Below are 9,019 nucleotides of genomic sequence, written 5' to 3' on the forward strand. Positions count from 1 at the left end.
GTGTGCAGACACACGCACATTCTCACCTGACTGTCCCTGGGCTTGTCTGCATGAGCAGCAGTGAGTCCCCATCTCTGTGAGGCCACACACCTCCCCGCCCTGTCCACAGCCCCTGTCACACTTTCTTTTCCTTTGTCCAGATCCTCGTTTTCCTGGTTATTGAGTAATCATGGAATACTGAATGATTCTATCGCGGTCGGGACTCTCAGGAATAGGAAAGTGTTGAGCCCCGGCTGTGCCGCCGAGAGGCCGGGTGGGGGCGCGCGTGCGCCTGCGGGGCCGCGGCCAGAGGCAGGCGCCCCCGAGCTCAGGGCGCCAGGGGCCAGCTCCTGGCCTCAGCCGCCCCTCTGAAACCTGGCCGGGCGAAGCCCCTTCCCCACTAGTGTCCCAGGCGGCACATGAATTTTGTCGTCAGCTGCCAGATGGAGCTGGCCCTCCCCTCCCCACTGTGCTGTGCAGCCACTGGCTCTGGGGGCGGGGGTGACAGGTACCCCGGCAGGCCCGCCTACCCCGGGGCACAGCACAGCCTCCAAGAGCTGAGCGCTGAGCCCCTGAACACGGGGACAGTGTTCGCTCAGTGTCCCGGCGTGCTGCCCGTGCTGCGCTGCTGAGGACCCAGCCCCTCCGCTTACTTTCGGGGTCCCCCAGGAGCACGTGAAGGGACTGGACAGGCACATCCTCCCTCCCACCGCAAAGCCATCCAGGGCTCCCCATGGAGGTGGCACGTCCCCTGTACTGACGTCAGGCTCGGCCTGACCCTGGTAGAGGAAGCAGACCTCTACCGACAATGAGGCCCCGACGACGGGGCCGCACAAGTCGCCGTAAGTCGGCTGCTATGGAGTCTGAAATACAAGCCACGGTTTGGATTTTATCCTAGGATTCATGGGAAGTTATTCAGAGATTTAGAACGAGGATACGGTGAAAGCAGAGATGAAAGGCATTTAATTTAAAAGCTGCTTGCAAGAGGAAGGGTAAAACTACACATGGAAAAAAACACCAAACTCAATTACAGATGTTCCTCAGGATATTTTGAGACAATACCTGGCAGTCTAAAAACTGAAACCTTTGACGAAGCAAAACATTTTGAATTCATATGATTGTGTTTAGAATGCCATCAGCTGAGGACATGGCAATGAGACAGGGGGCACAGTAATGGCCAGGGGACAGCCGGGGCGGCCACAGAAGGAGCCCCAGGCCCTCCGCCTCCCCATCCTCAGAGGAGGAAGAAGAAAACTGTCTTGAGTGACCCTCCAGCCTCACTTAAAAGGACACTGTTAACAATATGTTTGCTTAGAACTGTCAATAAGGGATTTCTGGCATCTCAATAAAACATGGATGTTACTGTCTCTCTCTAACACACGCACGCACACATACACATTAAAGGAATACATAGTATTTTTTGTGCATATATATTTAAAGATACAGCCGCCAGTGTCGGGAACCTCGGTGTCAACCTTCAGTCAGAGCTGGCCTCTGTCCTGCCTCCTGGAGTCCTGGGCGCAGAGCAGGAGGCAGGGGGCGCTGATGGACGGGCTGCCACACCTCCCGCCTGGACCAGGTGGCCACAGGTGCCAAGTTCAGTGTGAGCCTGCCAAGTCACACTTCATCCAAGTCGGGTCACTTATTCAAATACCTGTTGGTGAAGGTTAGTTCGGACTGGTTTTCATTTTGATTTTCTTTGTTGTTGCTTTTGGGGTGGGATTTCTTCCTGAGTTAAGGGAGGATGGCAGTTTGGGGGACACGGGCTGAGCTGTTTTGTTTTCCACTCGTGCTCATGTTAAGAAACATACTGGCTCTCAAGCACTGAACTCGAACTGCCCTCGCTCTCCCCCTGCTCTGGTGCTTAGAGCCCGCAGCGGCGCACACCGCTCTCCTGACCTCGCTTCTTGAATTCCCTCATTCTCTCCATCTCACGCTGACGTTGGCTGCCCAGTGGGGGCACGACGCAGCCACCTCCAGGTGGTAGCAGGTGGCAGAGCATCCTCGGGCCACAGCCGGCTCCAGGCCTGGATCGCAGCCCGCATGCAGGGCTCACGGCGTGGGGTCGCTGTGGCAGCAGGACTCGGGGGCCAGCCGTTTTGTGAGACTGGACTGCGCCTGCCCTCCGCTGGCTGCCATCGGTGCCTCTGCAGTAGCGGCGGGAGCGCCGCCCGCCCAGCCTCCGAATCCCGACGCGGGCCCCAACGGGGACCAACCTGCCACGTCCAGAAGGAGCCGAGAACGGTGCTCGTGACTGTGACCTTCCCGTCGGTGCTGGACAGAGCTCATTAAGCACCCGGAGTAAAGGGCGCTGAAAGTCGGGGCCGTGGACTTAGGGGCACTGTTCCCCCTTCATTGTCATGATGCAAAAGGGAGACAGAGTTGGTCCACGGTAGGTCAGCGCAGAGCCCAGAGGGGAGCCTGTGTGGGGTCGGGGGTCTCAGCTGCGTCGAGCGCCCCTCGCTCTGTGTGGCGTCGCAGCTGGGCCTCTCCAGCCCTCGCAGCGGCGGTCCACGTGGTCCCTGGGGACCGGGGACGTCTACAGACGGCGAGCACTCGAGGGCGTCGCTGGAAGCATGCAAATACCCGGGAGAGGTGGGTGGCGTCCTTCTCCAAAGCGCACCAGTGACGCCTTTCCTGTTGTACTCACACGCACCTGCGGGCCACGCTCAGCTATGCGAGGGACCACACTCTCCCAGCCGCCCACGCTGTCAGCCATCGTCGTCAGGGCACGTCCTGTCGTCACACGCATCTCAGTGATCAGTAGTGCGCTGATGTCCGATGGTCCTGTGCACGTCAGCATGAGGCGTTCGCCTCTGCCCTCCTGACACGCTATTTCCTGAACACCCCTCTGCTGAAAACAAAACGCCGAATGAAATTTTAAACAAATCTTTTTTAACTGTGCCGCTAGCGGGCAGGTAGCACAAAACAAAGCCTGGAGGCAACCCAGAGCTTCTACGGATGGCAAGAGAGTGGCTTCTGGTGGAGGTGGCATCTTGGGATGAGGGGACAGGTGTCCAGTGCAGACGGGGAGGGGGAGAAAGAAGGAGCCGCCCTCCATTCCAGAAGTTGGGGAATGGAGATTTTTAAGAATTTGAATTCAATGTATCTGCCCTGTTATTATGAGTTGATCCCACAAGCTTATAAAATTTTGATGGCATTTTTGTTTAACAGCAGAGTTTTGAGTTCGTGGTGGTTTCTGTTTCCCTGGCTGTTTTAGTAGACATTTGGAAGCGGACCTGTGAGGAAACAGCAGCCAGATGCAATCACAAACTAAAAGTACTAATCAGTATTTTAAGAGCACGTAGGGATTTTACTCATTAAAATAATTCCATGACAAATCGTTTAGTAGGGCAGAGAAACCCTTTATAAAGCGGTGACCAATGCTTCCCGTCAGTCCCGCAGATATCCTTTCGTTTGTTCGTAAGAGGCACTTCCCATCCAGGATTCCTAGGTCAGATTTCCTGTGACTAAGTCACTGAGGTTTGTCTTGTCCACCCACACTGCCTGTGTGATGACCTCGTGTGTGACTAGCTCCATCTGGAAAACAGGTGGCACTGGGTGCCGTGGGTCAAGACGCCCGTCACATCTACCTTACGGCTGGACGCGCACCCCGAGGCGGATGAGCAAGACGGCGGCGGCTCAGGGCTGAAACGCGTCTGCAGGGGTGCGTTTCACCATTACGTGCCTCCTCTAGGGCGACAGCTGCCCGAGTGTCACCCCTCAGGGGGACTGTGGCCTGAGCAGATGAGCTGAGCAAGATGCTGCAGCTCAGGCCTGGCACTGCGAACCTCCCAGCCCAAGGGAGGAGGAGGGACACAGAGCGCCCTGCGCAGGGACACAGAGGCGCAGGACAAGCCCCGTAGTTGTGGGCCGAGGAGGGGAGGGACCCAGAGCAGGAGAAGGACAGAGACGCTGACGAGCACCCCAGATGGCAGGTACTTCAGCCCGGTGGTTGTCTTCCTGTCACACGCCAAGGTCATGGCTAAAAGCTTGTTTCACCGGGAGCTAAGCCCAGGCCAGAGCCAGCAGGGTCGCCAGGCAGGATCTCCCTGCAGGAGTCGCCAGGAGGGCGTCAAGAGCTGAGGGTCCATTACGAGGCCGGCGGGGTCTTCGTCGCCCCAGGGCCGGGGACTGGCGTGCTCTGTGACCACCGCAGCGTTGCGTCACAGAAGTTCCTGCACAATCGAATAACTTACCGTTTGGGTGTGATACACAAAACACACAACTGCTCAGAGCAAACGGCCAGCTTTCTGTCCCCGCAGGTCCTGGCTCAGCTGGGCCACTCTGCCTGGGGGTCACACCTGAGCTGTTTGAGATTGACTCTAGGGGTGCAACATCACTTGGGAACTGTTCCCGCTTTCTAAGAGCATACTAATAACAGCTGTCATTTCAAATACAAAAATAAGACATGAATAATGCTGTTTTTAAAAATGGCCGCACTAGGAACAACAGGGCGGAACACTGACGTCGCCCTGCAACGACATACATCTGACCTCCCTGCAGACCACTCCGCCTCATAGTTTCGGGGCACAAGCTTCCAACTTGGTGTCCACACAACTGAGAGAGCCAGACACAGCCGCACACATGCCTAGAGAGACTATTGGGTGGCAGATGACAGGCACCTTGAGGAGCACTTGTCACCCTCCTAGCCGCCTCATGTTGGTGTTTGGGAGCCCAGAGTTCCTCTCAGGCACCACCCGCTGCCGAGCCGCAGGGCGCGTTCCGGGCGTGAGCTCTGCGTGTGCCCCGCGCCGCGGCAGTGCTGAGCCCCCTGCACCCAGCTGGCCCCCCCGCTCGCAACACGGCCCGGGCCCCTCCCCTCCAGCAATCAGCCCTTTCTGACCCCAGCCCACGGGCCGACACAGGCCACGCTTGACGATGGGCGATGCAAGCGACACAGGGCTCCAAAAGCGTGACGTAATCAGGGACATGTGTCACCGGCAGTAACGCATTCGACGGCGCAGAGGACGGAACCCATCGAGCCCACGGTGGAACACCGCCTGCGTGTCCCACGGCCGAGCGAGGCAGGACACCTCGAACTGCTTCAGCCGACACCTGTGTGGCCGACTGTCCCGCACGTCTCATGAGCCGCAAGGAGCAAACCTAGAGTGTCAGCAAATGTGGCCTGAGTGTATACAGGTCCCTTAAAAACGAAAAAAGCCATGTGCCGTAGGAACACCATCTTTCCAAATCACTACACTCCCCGCGGGGCTCGGACACAGTTCTCACTGGAACTCGGGAGGGAAGCGCGCAGCCCGCCCCAGCCGGCTTCCTCGCGGGGCTTGGGAAACGTTCAGTTCGTTTGGCTATTTTTATCCACTGGGACAAGGAAGCTCATAATCGGGGGGACGAGGGGGGAGCCAGAGCCCGCAATCGGCATGGAGTTCCCAGAGCGGAAGCCTTTCCCGTGGGGAGGCTGAAGGTGCCTCGCCCGACGCACAGGCGCGGGGAGCCCCGCGTCCGCCTCCAGAGCGGCTCCGGGCAGCCGGCACTGCGACGCACAGGGACGGCACCGGGCCCGGTGGTTTGGAATGGCAGGTGCTCCAATGTCACGCTATGTCACAGCACACCATGTCTCACCATGCCAGGATGCATCACATTGTCACACAGCATGCCAGGACGTGTCACACTGTGTCATATCACATCATGCCATATCTCATCACCATGCCAAGACACATCTCGCTGTGTCACACCACGTTATGCCATGGAGGGACAGCACCACGGTCCTTATTCCCGTCCCTCCGCCTGCAGTCAGTGGGGGAGGGGCGGCTCTTTGCTGGAGTCATCTGCTGGTTCGCCTGTAGGAAAGACACTGCGTGGGAAGTCGCTTTTGAAAAAGCCCCACAGCTGCCTGGGATCGGGGTGACCGCCAACCTTCTGACGGTGCACCCCAAGAAGACACTAGTTGCCTAGTTAAGGGGAAAACAGAAAAAAGATACAAATTTAATCTAGCGACCCAGCATCCATCACGACGCTCAGTTCCGTCCCCCGTAACTGCGGAGATGCGCGATGACGTTAGAAGCACAAAGGAGTCTGCGTGTGGGGAACCCTCTCCCGTCCCCGCATGTGCCGCAGGACCTCAAAAGCCATTTATTCGTTAAGTCTCTACTGTCTACCATGTCCACCATGCGCAGTGGCACTCCGTCACCCGTGTGGCCCTGTCTTCCCGTTCATCCCTTTCCAGCCTGCACTCCTGACGAGGCCACTGCTCTGTGTCCTTCTGGTTCTGATCGCACAGAGCGGGACCCACAGAGTGTAGACTCGAGTCTGGCTCCTTGTGCAAACGCAGCAGCCGAAGGCCTCGCCCATCTGCGGACACAGCTGGCCCACAGTTCAGTCACTCATTCTCGTGGGGACGGCACTGGGTCGCTCCCCGCTTGGGCGTACTACGATAAAGCGTCCGTGAATGCTCTCGTGCATGCCTCTGGGGACCTGCTCGCTCACTGCTACACCTCAGAGCACAGCGGTGGGATCCCAGGGTGGGCGCACGCCTGAAGTTAACGAACATGGCTCAGAAGCACCCCCTAATGGTCGCCCCCCTCGCATTTCCTCAGCGACGGGTGAGTGTCCTCGAGCCGTATCGTCACTGATGCTGGCATTCTCTCTGTGGCAAGTGTGCAGGCCCCTCATTGTGGATCTAATGACATTTTCTCCAGAAGTGGCGGCCTGATCACCCACCGGATGCTTGGTGGCTTTGGGGTCCGGTGTGTCCGTCCATGGACCCCTGGGGTTCAGCTGTCGGGTTATCTTTTCCTGATCAGTTCATGCGGTTTTCACCGTGGCGCAAAGGCAAGTGTCCCACCTCGTCATGTGCTGGTGTCACGAACACACGGTCTTGATTTCGATGGAGTCCGGTCTATCATTGTTTATGATTTTAGTGCTCTCTGTGTCCTCTTAAGAAATGTCCGCTTCCCGAAGATCATGAAGAGATTTATGAGAAGAATTTCTAGAAGACGGTGGTTAAATTTGACTTGACAAATATGCGAGTAAGATGTATGCTTTTCACTTTGTTTAACTTCTCATTCCTCTGATTACTCATAGTGGGAAATATTGGCCTAAATGACAACCATAAACGGAGAGAAAGGCCAGAGGGTCGAAGGAGGCAGAGCGCCCGCGCGGGGGCCAGGCGCGGAGGGCATTTGAAGCGGAGCCTCTCGCATCCGAGAGGGAGAAGTGCCCGGCGCAGAAACATTCCTGAGAACTCAGCAGACTGTCTCCACGCCCGGGATGCCATTCTTAAATGATTGAATGCGGGTCTCATAAAGAGCATTCAATCAAGGGACATGAGTTCGAGTGACTCCTTCGGCCTGGCATAAACAATCACGCCTGGTGCCAAGAGAGCATGACCAGGCAAGGCCTGTGACATTCCGATGGTGACAAGTAATTGTTATCATCCAGCCTCAGAATTTATACCAAATTTTGCCTATGAGCTTTATTTCTCTTCTCACTTCAGAATCCTGGGGAACGCTTTGCTACGATGTTTTGTTGCGGGAGGGATGATTCAGGTTTTTCGGTGAGGAAAATCTGAACAGACAGTGAATTTTACTGAAATATTTCTGCACTAATCACAGCCCACATTCCAGCACAGATCAAGCAATATTGTTCTTTTACTTAAATTATTCTAGTTGTCAAATCCTTCTGCACATAGACACATACACACAACCTAGAGATAAATGACGACTAGAATTTAGGGTGTTTATGGGCATTATGAAGGCATTTTAAATCAAAGTTGTTTATTTTCACTTATCTTTGCTAATAACATTTATCAGAACAAAGTCTCGCAATGACATTAAGCATCACGTTAAATATTAAAAACATATGTGATCAACTCATCCTCACATTCTAAAATTCCAAGTGGATGATTTTTCCGCATTGTGTTAGAATCACAGCAAAGATGCGGTTATAGTTTTACTCTCTTCCCTGGCGTCGCTTCTCGCCGATGTCACCGCTTCTCAGGAGCAGAGCTTTCCTCTCGCTCTTCCTTCCAGTGAATGAGCCTGGCTTTAACACCCACCCGTCTGTCCCAAAGCTGTCCCTCACGCAGCATTGATTCGGGACCCACCAGGCTGGGGTTCCAAATGCCTGCACCCTAAGCCTCCACTGGCGGGTGGTCCACGTGCTCCTTGACGGTGAGGGCCCTTGTCCTTCATCATGGGTCACTCGCACATCACTAGCCTTTAAGTCCTTGCATCACCTTACAAAATATTCTCCCATCAAAATGCCTCAGTCCCCTCCTTTGCCCGGTATGTCGATAAAAACAGGGTGATGCCCTGAAGCCTCAGGCAGCTGGACCCTCCTCTCTGCTGCCTTCTCTCTACCTCCAGGTTTTTCTCACCCTCTCCCCAGATACCCTGCCGTCAGGCTCACTGTCTTCCTCTCAGCTGTGACTTCTACCACCCTCCTGGGTAACTGTGTCCACGGGGACACACGGCCAAGCCTTGGCCTCCGAGCGCGTGCTGGCCCGCTAAGCCCCAGTGGCTCTCCCCCTCCCTCTTCCAGACACACCCTGGTCCTTCGGGTCACCCTCAGGGCTCGGTCACAAGCTGAAGAATCAGCTGCCTGGTCACAGCTTCCCTCCTTCCTACCTACCTGCCTGCTGACTTTGATTCTAACGGCGACCAGAACACTCACCACCATCTGGCTACATAGTTGGAGAAGCAGAACCAATAGGAGATGTATCTATCTATCATCTATCATCGATCTGTCTACCATCTGTCTGTCATCATCTAGCATCTATCTATAGATAGATGCCCTATAGATAGAGGCTATCATCATCATCTATCATCCATCTATCATTTATCTATCTAGGTTTATTTTAAGGAATTGGCTCACAGTGCTATGAGGTGAGGCCTGGCAAGTGTGAACTCCACAGGATGGAGACCCAGAGAACAGTGTTGTCACCGTCTTGACCCTGAGGGCTACAAACTCAGGCACAATTTCTATGCTACAGTCTGGAGGAGGAATTACTTCCTCCCTGGGTGACATCAAGTTTTCCTCTTCAAGCCTTCAACTGCTTGGATGCGGCCCACCCACACTG

The sequence above is a fragment of the Rousettus aegyptiacus genome, unplaced genomic scaffold, assembly GCF_014176215.1.
Source record: "Rousettus aegyptiacus isolate mRouAeg1 unplaced genomic scaffold, mRouAeg1.p scaffold_m13_p_1, whole genome shotgun sequence".
NCBI lineage: Eukaryota > Metazoa > Chordata > Mammalia > Chiroptera > Pteropodidae > Rousettus > Rousettus aegyptiacus.